The sequence below is a fragment of the Telmatherina bonti genome, assembly GCF_933228915.1.
Source record: "Telmatherina bonti genome assembly, chromosome: 15".
Lineage (NCBI taxonomy): Eukaryota > Metazoa > Chordata > Actinopteri > Atheriniformes > Telmatherinidae > Telmatherina > Telmatherina bonti.
Window position 1 is genome coordinate 15,964,478 of NC_136613.1, and position 12,596 is coordinate 15,977,073.

General features: G+C 39.5%; 1 protein-coding gene across 2 annotated transcripts in view; it reads right to left on the reverse strand.

The window, feature by feature from the left end:
• Positions 1 to 12,596, reverse strand: part of st6gal2a (ST6 beta-galactosamide alpha-2,6-sialyltranferase 2a) — a 59,585-nt gene that overhangs the window by 41,996 nt on the left and 4,993 nt on the right. Inside the window, exon 1 of one of the 2 annotated variants that reach the window (XM_079254386.1) lies at positions 11,322 to 11,419. The exons of the other annotated variant lie outside the window; for it this stretch is intronic. The gene's annotated coding sequence lies outside the window, so the exon portion shown is untranslated. Of the gene's footprint in view, positions 1 to 11,321; positions 11,420 to 12,596 lie in introns of those variants that run through there. 2 annotated transcript variants of the gene reach the window in all.

Consider the following 12,596-nt stretch of genomic DNA (forward strand, 5'->3'; position numbering starts at 1 on the left):
TGTAACAGGCTTTACACATCACATCTGGGACATTCAATTCGTAACAGGTGATCCGTGAATCATATGTCTAAATTTCCAGCAATCAAATGGATGAACCACCAGCATCAGAGCCAGGTATTCACCTCAAATCAACTCAATGTTAATCCTTTTAGAGTGATGGTCTTAAAGTCGCGCCCGATGCCGGGTGCGCCGTATCCTGAGCATGCATGACATCAGACGCAGTGACAAAGTCCTGCTGGTCTTAAAGCATGAAGGAAAATATGAACAAAATCTTTAAAGCAGATTGTTTAGATAAAGAGAAATACTACAATGATAACCTCTTCAATAGCAGGAATTCTAGAGCTGAAAACCCCCATAGCTGCCAGTGCCGAGGCCAGTTGTTTCAAGCTCCTTTGCCTTGGAAACTTAATTTTCCTAGCACCGTGATCCTGCAAAACTCAGAAATATACAGCCGCCTCCTACCTTAAATTAGCAATTAAACGTCAAGGCTGAAGTTCAAGTTGAAACTGATCATTTTAAATCATTCTATGATGGAAGAAATTGATTTGGTAATTTTACACAAGGACGACGTATTAGAAAGAACGCCCTGTACAAGACTACAGAAGACAGATGATTAAAAAAATAAATATTTGAAAATAGTGTTTACACCTTTATAAAACTCTACAAAGAGGGAAAACAAGGCAAAAATTTACAGCATTAGAAAGTGTAGCAAAGGGAGATCAGCTCAACCATTTTCACTCTTTGTACCTTAGTTCAAAGAACCACAATGCAGAGGTTTAAGTCTTGGCTGTTGGGCTTTAATTTATGGTCTTTTTTGTCTTTATTTAACTACAGCTTAACTCTAATGATCGATTTCTTCCTTTTACATCTACATGTGTTTGCACCTGCCGCACGATTTCTGTTATAAAACAAGCCAAAAGTAAAATCTGGACTGTGTAAAACTTGTCTCAAGCAGCATCCAAGAGGTGGGACGCGTTGGTTTGAGCTCTTGCGTGTAGGTGTTCTATGCTGATCAATAACTGCCATTGGAAGGAAATCAAACCAACTAGATAACGCCTCGTTGTTCAGATAAACCTTTATCATCGTGCTTTGTTGTCTTTTCATTGCAGGCTAATTTCAATTTCCATTGTTTTAGTTCAAATATTTAACCTACCCCAAAACAATATGTGCGGACTCTACGTGGATGTTATGCAAACAAGGATATAAAACAATTTATTACTTTGAAAAACTAATCAGTAAAATTTTTGATAGCTGACAGAAAGAGACGGAGCACAAGCGAAAGGAAGATTCTGATCAATTTCAGAGCAGATGAAGATAACTAGATGTAAAGATTACTCTTTCTCAATTCATATACTTGTATTGGAGGGTCTGTGTACATGCACAACTTTAGATGTAAATATTTCCATTTTGCTAAAAAAAAAAAAACATCCAAAAATATGATTATGTTAACCATATTACAAGTTTCTCTATTCCAAGTTTACTTGAAATGGAGAGAAAAAAAAAAAAAGAGTTCAGTTTAAAAAATTCCTGGATCCAAACGGTGATCCGGATCACCACCAAAATTAAACAGTTTCTTGTTTTTCACATTTCCAACAACTCCTGAAAATTTAATTAAAATCTGTCAATAACCTTTTGAGTTATCTTGAACACAAACAGATAAACCCCAGTTAAAACATAAACTCCTTGGCGGAAGTAAGAAAAACGCCTTGGTTCATGCAAGGAGCAAAACCAGAAGGGGAGGAGCCAAGACAGGGTGCCACTACCCCAGCTTTAAAGAAATTCCCAGGCAGCTATTTTCAGTTCAGAGAGTTCATCTCTGTGAACATCAAAATATGACAACTGGGAGTAATCAAATAGTTGTAAAAACAATGATAAATATAAATAAGATGTAAAAAAAAAAAAAAAAACTGGATTCACCAAATTTGAATGAACTCAAATTGTCTTCATGATTTTTTTTTTTTTTTTTTAAACCCAGATCTACTGGAGAGAGCCCACACTTCAATGGGTCCTCTTCAAAAAGTCCTAACTATTTAGCCAACAGGGGGAAAAACAAAAATAAAACAACAGGGAAGCTCCCAGGTCTTTTTTTTTTCCTGTTTTTTAATGGGGAAAAAAGTTATTTCTGAACTGGAGTGTCTGATATTAATCAGCAGATTACCAGGAAGCTTTCAACACTAGAGGAATCCACAGTGTAATTTTTGTTGCTTTTAATGTACCAGCTGTGGTCATTAGATTACAAAATACTTTATCAAATCAAAAGGAATCTTTTTTTTTTTGTTTGTTTGTTTTTGTTTTTTTAATGGCACAAAGAATTTGTGTTGCTACGGTGAGGTTGTGCCAATGGCTTGCCAGACGTTTACAATGTTTATAGTAAATCTCTTTTGTAAACAGCACAGTCCTTTATGGATGATCCCGGTCTTAAAGGAGTTTTTGGCAGACTTTCTCTTTTGGACCCTGGGATTGATAAATACGTCTTCTTTTTTAAAAGCTGTGCTGCAAAGGGGCAGGTATTTCAAGTCCTTGAATGGTTGTTTCTCTTGCAGGATGTTTGAGCATTAAATCAGGCATCTGAAGCCTTAAGTACATTTGTTCACAAAAGCTAATAGAAATGCAAAACGTGTAACTGGTAAAGTGTCCTTTCAAATCTAGAACCCATAATGAAGAAAAGGCAAAAAAAATTATAGGTTTGTACTGAAAAAAACTTTGAATAAAATGTAATCTGAAAGATTTTTATGGATCCATTACCACTTTGCTACAAAATGTCTGCAAATCTCATCTTTTATAAGGAAAATGTGACACCCGGTTGTTAGGAAGTCAAACGCTTTAGTTAAAAATTAAAGCCATAATAGCGGTAGAAAACTGAAATATAATATAAACTGTAAATTTCTTCTATTTTCCATTTTAAAATATTCTAACATCTCCCTCCCAGCATGCTCTGCAGCAGCCTTCAATAGTTTCACCACACAGAAATTCAGTCACTACTTGACTCCAGGTAAGGATAGACCCTTGAGGGCATGCAGTCACACACCATCTCACAGAAAATTCACTTTGCGCCAGCGTGCGGAACCAGTGGGAGGAGGCCATGTTATGAATACTTTAATCACAGTCACCTTGAAAAAAAATTCTCAAATGGGTAATGCAGGTCTCCGTTGAAGCTCTGGCACAGGAAAGCAACGGCCGCATGACATTTACAGAAAACACAACGCGAACGCTGCAGATGGCTAACAGGAACAGGATTTTAATGCTCGCCCATTTGTCATCAGAAATAGATAAGAAATCACAGATAGTGGTGAAAGTCCAATAAAGCTTAAAAGATTAATCTGCCGTGTTTAACAGCAGCGTCACAGGACAAAAGAGGAAGATATAAAAGTCAGTCACAGTGAAAGGTTGTGAAATTTAGAACAAGAGAGCAAAAAACACCGGCCAGTTCTGCAACGGATGTCGCTGCCCTTCTCCTTTCCGCACGCTGCATTTCAGCTGAAATCAAACATGTGACCAAAGGGCTTGTTCCTTATAAAATATTGAGCCCTAACAAGTGGAGTTGGGCTCTGTGAAAGGAAAATAAAGCTGCTTTCTTTTAATATTCACCTTGCAGCAATTCATGTAACAGTAAGCAGTTATTAACTAATAATGACATGCTGGGGAACAAAAAGAAGAAACAAGGCAACATTCACGGAGCCCTTGTGGAGGAAAACACTGAACTGCAAAGAAGAGGAGACATTTTAGATTCCTGAGATCGTTTCTCCCTGAAATTCCAGTCAACGTCTCCCAGGATTATGAAGAGAACCTGGTATAAATGCAAATACAGCATGTGCTCATCGTGAGGAAAATGGATTTTCCAGTGTGGTATTACATGAGGGAGACGGTTGGAAACAGGACAGAGTGGGCGTTGAGTAGGTGTATGAACCTTAACAACTGGGACCCAGAGTTATTTATGAAGTTGAGCTTGAGCAGAGCGATTTTTGGAAACATTGAGCCAAAATGCAGATTTAGCCGGCATATGAACAGCGCTGGACTTGACCTCGGTTTGAGTTGTACGTCACCCTACACATGTCTAACCCCAAGCTTTACCTAATCTGACCTGACCCTCTGAAACAGACGATCTGTAATTCATACCCACCTAGCACCATTATGACCAGTTCCAGGAGAATGAAGAGGAAGTGCGCTTCCCTGTTGTGCCAGTTTTTATATCTTCAGGCTTAAACCACCTCCACCGTGGCCTACTTTTCACTCTGCCTTCTCATGTGGCCATTGGGAACGACAATGAATTTGATTTCTGATGTATTCAGACAGCACAACTTCAGGGCCATTTCTGAAATAACCATAACCCTGCCATTAAAGTGAGGTGTGTGTCAGAGCATCTCATAGTATCTACAGTTTACTCCCTTTATACAGAATCGTGGGAGGAGAAGGCAACAATAGGAATTTAGAGAAACAAGAGGAGCCCCATTCTCCTGCATGTGCACTCAGAGTAGGAATACGTCCCAAGTAGTATGCTGTGGATTGATAAATTAGCACCAAGTACTGTTGTTTATAAGTCCACTTTCAGACTGCAACATTTTGGAAAACAGATTTATTTTAAGATATGTGATTCAATACTCTAAGCTGTAACTGTTCACCTGTAAAACACGAGATATGGGATGCCTGCAGACCATTCCATAAATTTTTGAAGGGGAAAGAGGTTGACCGCTTCACCTCCTAGTATGCAGGTGGGAAAGATTATATACACACATCGTCAAATGCTCTAACAAGCACTTCACTTTGAAGGTAGTGTTACGGTCCCCCAGCAACGGCTCTAAAGATGTGTTGTCCGAATACATCAGAAATCAAATTCAAAGTGATTCCCAGTGGCCACTCCGGAAGGTGCAGCAATAAGCCGCCTGTCATAGAGGCGCTTAAAAGGTCTTGCATGCAGTTGTGCATATGAAAAGTGCCACAACAGAGGAATGTATTGCCTTTACTGCACTTGCTTCTCTGCACTTTTCTCACATATTCGATTTTTACATCTCCCAGGGTTTAAGACCAGTACAACAAATCCTTTTACCCGCTTTATAGAGATGGAAACAAAAAGAAAAATAGCTTTTTCATACATGGCATATGCAAAACTTGTTTTTTTTTTCCTGGCATGGCAACATTTGCATGCTCACTGCATCATTAAGAAATTCATGTAGCTTCAGGTCAGATTGGGCTGGGCTTAGACCAAGCACATATGCTTTGGGATGTTTAACTTCTGCATCTTTTCACTAATGCATGGGTGTAATTTAATACTCCTCGCATATGCAAAGCTGCAATTTACTATGCTTGCTTCTAAACGCAGCACTCCAACTTGACCCATCCCCACCAAATCTGTCAGTGAATGTGTTCAACCATGGTAAACTACAAAACTGTGTTTATAGGTCACAGTACAGACCTACAAATCAAGGAAATTAGACCTGATTTTCCTTTAAAATTAACACCATTAGCATCCTAAAGAATATAAAAATATAATTTGTCCCATTTATAATTTTGAGGATTGTAAAGAAGGGGTGAAAGATGTTTTGTGGGACTCATGGAAAACTTTGGAGATTTAAAATCATGTTTGCAGCTTGTGCACATTGTAACATCTGGAGATATGAAATGATTCCTGAACTGACTTTTCTATTCATACCTCTTGTTACTGTTATCATTCTATGCTTTAGTGGCAACAACACTTGTTACAACTTCAACCCGTGCTGCAATAATCCAGATTCACACACGAGTGCAGTTACAAAGGGATTTGATCATTATCGGGCTTGTAGAGTCCACTGGATTTAAAATGTCTGATTGGTGTGCAGACCAGACTGATGTGACACTTTGACGAGCTCACACAGACACACTGCACCCATTATAACCCTGAAACTTCACAGACTACCCCACCCCCGCCCCCCCACAATATCATAAATCCCATTTAACCCCCACCCATGACAGTCAGACTCCCAGAGCATGCATGGTATTTGGCATCAAGAGAGGTCAGTTAAGAGCAAAGTTAGTTACCATAAGTTGTCTGTGGTTTTAAGTCCAGTCAAATACAGTCTAAATTATTCACTCATTCTAATTAGGTTCACACAAAATGACACGAGTAACTTACTGTACACGCCACATCATGAAATGTATCTTGCCATGGAAACCAACAAAGCTTGAGTTGGATTCACCTCAGTATGCACAAAAGAACAGTTTTCATGCATGCACCACTATTTACACACTATTATTTTTAGTGTCTGTTAGCTGTAAGCGATGCCCCCCCTCGCTTACACTAAAAATAATAGTGTGTAAATAGTGGTGCATGCATGAAAACTGTTCTTTTATGTAGTGCCACTTTACCTCATTTAAAGTTGAGGACTAAAAAGTTTTTGTGCAACTGTGCACCACTCAAACTACTCTGCACGGCACTGTTCACACACTTCGCTCAAACGAGCGAGCATCAAAGTTTCTGAACAGGGTCTGAATATATTGTTGTTCTAACATGAGCCTGTAAGTCTGTTTACTCAGGAGAAATCACAAATTAATCCCAAAGCGAGACAATAAGGTGCAAAGATGTGAAGAAGCTGCACAGAAAATGTCTGTATGAGAGAGTGATTGTACAAATGGAAATTAGCCCCTTTTCAACAGTCAAGCACCAGTATGTCCCACATGTTTGGGCTTCATCTGGAAAGATTTAATCAGATGAAGAAATTGCTGATTGTTATCTTCCCTTTTAATTTTAACTTGCATGGTATCTCTTGTAAATTTAATTAACATTTAGCTAAAATTGTTTCAAATTGGGAAAAAGAAACTTTGTCTGCTAAGAATTAGAAAAATAAAAAAGTAAGCACTGCAAGTAAGAACAAAGACATCAGAGACTCTTGAAGTTACAAACCAGAATGAAAATATTGAGCTTAAAGGAGAAAGAAAAGCAGAGACTAAACGAACTGCATCTCTTTCCTCTCTTTATGAGCCCCGGCTACATGTCCACTCTACTTTGCCGACTGGAGGCAACAAGGCTATTACCATGTGGGAGAGCAGACTTCACCCTGTGTAATTATGCTGGCAGCATCTGAGCTCTCCAAAGGGTCCACTGCACTTCATTACATCTTCAAACCCAAAGTGCAGCTGTTACGAATAGCCAATAGGCTTAAAGTACCCAAAGCCAAGATAAATGAGCAAGTGACGACGGGACAATGTCAAAGCTAAAACAGCTTCTTGTTATTTTTTTATTTTAAAAAAGTAGGACTCTTTTATCCAATTTTCTCTTTTCTGCTTTATCTCTCTTGTCTGCTAATTTGTCTCTGGTCAAGTCAGAAGCTGTCAGAGGCTGTAAAAATGGAATATAGCGTCTCTGAGTAAAAACAATATCTTTATTTTCTTTCGAGAATGGAAAGTGTTAAGTCATCTTTACTTCCAAGGCAAAAGCATCCCATCCTAATCCAACCGCCGCACCAACATGATGACATAATGAAAGGCTTCCTCCTCCCTTAACTTCCACTGCTCACCTTCTTTCCTTCCCCCACATCTTCCCTCTTATGTGACCTACATTCAGCTGTGGTGCTGTGCATGCAGATGTAAGCGCAGACACCGCTCGACTGACTGTGTCTGTGTCGACGCATGTTTGCTCTAAAGTCAGTCATATTACTGTTACACTGTACCCACGCATACAAGCGTATTAATATTACATCCTCTCTTGCATCCCTGCACACAAGATAGTGTGTAGTTGCTGTACTAGAGCTAGAGCCCAACCTGCCAGGTTTTTGGTTTTTAGGGTTTATGTGTGTGTGTGTGTGTGTGTGTGTGTGTGTATCTTGCTACCAGCAGCAGATCAACTGGCTTCTCACCACTGGCACCTAGCACGGGGAGGTGAGAACACACGGCAGGCGATGTAGCTCATTCCAGCCATCCAAGTGGCTGCCAATCACGTACCCTAGAGCATGCAACCACATGAGCACACGCATACAAATGCACAAGTACATATCGGCGTAGAAACCTAAAATACAGCACAGATGGCAACAAATGTTATAAAACAAGATTTCAAATTCAGGCTCCTCAAAGTGGACAAATTGTGAGGCATATGGAACGCTATGCAAAGTTTAAACTTTATTTGAAGGGATTTGCACACAATGTCAGAACTTTTTTTTCCCCACCAGTATGATGGCAAAAAACCAGGATTATGATTTCCATTTTCCTTCTTTCTAATAATAGGTCAACTGTGATATTTTCCATGTATACCCAATTATTAGTAGAGCTAATTCTGTCTTTGACAAACCACACAGAAACACATGTGCAGCTCATTCGTCACTATGACCCACTTTTTTTAAGAAAGCAGAAAGCAATCTTGGCGCTGAAGTTATAAGAACATGAATCTGTAAATACTTTAATAATTTAGAGCATTGCTGATGAGTTTTAGGAGTAAATATTTACTGCTCTTTGATCAGAAATGGATATTTGGAGGCTTATTTCAGTTCTGAGAGCCTACCCTCAACAGCTTTATATAAAATGTCTAGAAATGATGCAGTATGCTAAACCAGGCTTCAGGTCAAGCTCTGGTTAGGAGACGACTAATCACTAAAGACCAACTTGGTCTTTTGTTCATTTGGAAATACTGCATCAAGAACTGTGAGCCCAATGAGAAGACTGAAGGATATCCAGCAAGCGAGAATGTGAGTACTTCTACTTTAGAGAGATAACAATACACACAAAGAGAAATTTCTAGAAGACACATCTTTGGCATTTCTTCTTATGAATTATCACAATCTCTACATTAAGTCTATTCACGACTATGGCTGGCTCATTTGGTCCAGTCCCATGATAATTTCCTGTTTTTCCATTGTTGCAGCTGAATTCATCAACTAAACTTCAAAATTTTATGAAAACTACAAACTGTGGTGATGGATTTTTGTTTGACCCCATGAAAATGGTTCATTTCTGCTCAACAATAAATACACATGCATACAAACTGAGCCTTCTCTCTGTCTTCTGTGCTCATATCCTGTGTATTTCAGGTTATTTTCAGAGAGCTTGTAGATACGAACCCAAACACAGCAAACTGAGCGGTAGCCATGGAAATCGTGGAGCAGTGCTGAGCACAATAGCTCTCATGTGATCAATGAAAGAAACCAACAAGAAGCAGAAGCCATGGTGCATTTAAAGCCCAAAAAGACGATAGGAGTCTACTGCACTGCTTCTTTTTACGCCCTTTTTTTGGAGAATGTACATCATCATGGGCTCCATGTTTGCAAACATATATTGTTTTAAACTGATTTTGCAACGTGAAAGCAAAGTCTGAACTTTACACTGAACTTCAGTGGCCCCCTTGTGGGGTTTTTTTTTTTTTTTTTTTGGTCTCGTTTGTTTTTCCCTAAATATGAAAAGGCATTTTCCCCTTGCACTTGTTTTTGTAATTTTTTTTCTAATGCAAAACTTCAAAGTGTCCTTTAAAAATCTTTGATGTAGACATTATTACATGGACCTGTTAGCAAATTATTATTGCCACATTCAACAACCAGAACATGTGGTGTGACATTCATTTAGGACCATGTTTGCTGTAACTGTGCTTTAAAATCTGTAATTTTATCAAAGAAATGTTGCTGCTGCTCTAACAACAGCTGTCTGCTGTATCTGGGAACCTGATTGGTGAGAAGTGTCAGAAGATGAAAATTGGTAAAATACTACAAAGAGCAAAAAAAATATATATAAAAAATGAAAAATATATTGGATTATCAACAATGTGTGCAATCTAAATATCGGTATTTATATGTAAACAAAGGCAAATGTAAAATGATCAAACAAAAACAAGCTAAATGGCCCCTTGTCCTGTCTTGGCAGTAAAAGGTCAGACTCATGAGGGACAACTTCATGCTGCGTAATATCAGGTCCTGCAAGGTCAGACCAGAAAGTACAAACTCCATTAGAGCCTGATCCTGCTGAGGCAGATTAGGTCTATCCTGTCTTCTCGATCCTATTCGATCCTATATTGGTAGAGCAAAAAAAAAAAAAAAAAAAACATCTATTTTCTCAAAGACGTGTTTCTGAAGTTCATTAATCTTGCTCTGATGCAACTAGACCCAATAATAACCAAGAGGTGCAGGGAGGCAGAAAGCTCGCTCTCACACACACACACACACACCTGCCACACTCCATCTGTTATAGAAAGCTTACACCTGAATCTTTATGCAGAGGAGACAACACCGTCTGCATCCAACAGAATATCCACATAATGAGCTTTTGTTCTGCTGAAAGGAGATAAGAAATCAGAAAACACTGAGATCACACCTGGACAAGGTCATAGCTCGAACAATTAGCCCGTTTCTATCAAAGGACCAAGTGAGACCTGAAAGTCATAAAATGTCAAACATCTACCCAGATAAGCAGGCTCAGCAGTATAAAACTAACAGTCAAGTCGAGCTCAATAAAAAGAGAATGACTCAAAGTTTTAAACTTAAAAAGTAATCTCTGAAAGGAAAGGGTATGTGAAAAGAAGAGTTGAGTCAGTGTGACCTAAGCACAGCTTCTTCTGATAAATCACACAGGCCAATGGTTCTTGATGACAAGCTTTCACAGTGCAGAGGGCTCTCTTAAATACAGGCTGCCAACGGCAAGGTCCTATGAAGGAAATGCAGCTCTACACCTCACATTATGGCTCATAAATACAGCCAGGAGCGCTGACGCCCACAGGACGTAGGCTTTGAAGTGAAAAAGTAGAGAAAGTTAACTTCAAAGATCATCACACTGTCCGTTTTGCTTCTATGTGAAACTTAAAGGACACAAAAAAAAACAAAAAAAAAACAACATTTTTAGCTCATTCAGATTACTTCTTAAATCAAGAGTACACTTTGAATTATGATGCATCTTGGATCCTCTTTTTCTTACTCTGAACGCTAAAAACAATTGACTTTACCTCACAAAAGGGAAAAATCTAACCTTACAGGTCAACGTATATGTTAATACTGCGTGAAGATGCTGACACGTCTGTCATATCCGCAATGCACATGCAGGCTTGCATTTGTGAAAAATCCACGTTTAACTGCCCAGAGAACAAACCCACTAATCTGCAGCTTCGCGGCCACTTTCAGACAGCTTAACCTCATCGTAATCTGTCCCAACTGCGGACACTTGCTTCAAAACACCAGCTCCGATTAGCAGTCTATCAGAGATTTACAGCCTAACTATGAAAGCTACACCACAATAAGCTGCTCAAATACGCCTTGTTCCTTTTTAAGATGCAGAATAAAGAGCAGAGGCACAACAGATCAACAGAGACTCGCGCGCACACACTGTGCCTACACCATCTTTCCTCTCAGGAAGTTTACAGTGTTGTGAAGAAAGCCAATTACCATGGATATCCATATGTTCCTCATGTCCTCTAAGTGCTCATTCGCTCAGTCAGGAGTGAGGGGCACAGCTGGTCTTGATGACTCCAGCGCTCCTGCTTTTGAGGGCTGAGCTCAGATAACTGCTGGCCTGGTCGGTTAGAGCACATCTGAAATTACACCTCCACCTTCCCTCAGCAGCCATCCAGTCGCTCCATTCCTCTGTACAGAATCTGTGCAAGCAGTCTGGAGCAGATGAAATGAAACGCTACCTCGCCAGTAAAATTATATGAACAATTTAGGATTAACTACAAGCAATATGATATATACTGTGAGTGTAGCCATGCTGTATGTCTGTTATTTATATACAGATATATGATTGGAAAGGTGATCTAAAACGTCAGCTATGCAAGGCTTTGTTGCAAATTTCAGCTTTAAGTTTTCTGTGCTTTGGTACACACACACACAGCCTTTTTATTTTCTTTTTTTTTTTTTTTTTAATGTGATGCTTTAGGCAAGCAGACACACCATACACAACCTGCTCAGCACCAAACAACAGATGGACTCGGAGACTCAAGCCCTTATCCGCACTGGGTTATTTTGGGCTGTCTGAAATGTAAAGTTGTGAAGGAAACATGGCAAAATCTGCGGTTATCGCTCCAAAACAGCAATCTGATGCCGATGCAGAGCTCGGAGGATCAAAGACAGACATACTGTGGATGAATTCCAGTTCTGATATCACAACAAAGCATGTAACAGGCCCGCTGGAAAGCCACAGGAGAGCAAGGCAGTGTCACGTTTACATTGCCTAAGTGTGACTATTTGGATGAGTGTATGAAGACAAACAATGAACTCATAACACACTTTTATATGGGCCTTTTGAGCAACTTTTTTTTTTTTTTTTTTTTAGAACCAAGATTGCATTCACACTGCATTTCTCAACAGATCTGTCCTTTTAAAAGTGTGTTTCACTCTCCACCAGAGGCAAGAAAACCTGGAGCTGCATCAGATCCTGGTAGTCTGGTTGATCAGATCTCTATTTCTATAGCTGCCTGTCAGCCACACGTGTGTATGTTTTGGTTGTGTTCACCCACGGTGCCATGCACTGGACCCACAATGCACTTTGTTCTAAAGTCCGCTTTCTGTATTTGGTCTGCTTGAAACGGACCGAGACCTGCGTTTGTAGGCGGACCTACTGTGCTGCTTTGAGCTGGAGGCGGATGTGAATGTACCTTTAATCACTGCTGCACTGACACATTTCATTGGTAACAATGAAGCGCAGGATTCCTTTAATGAGAT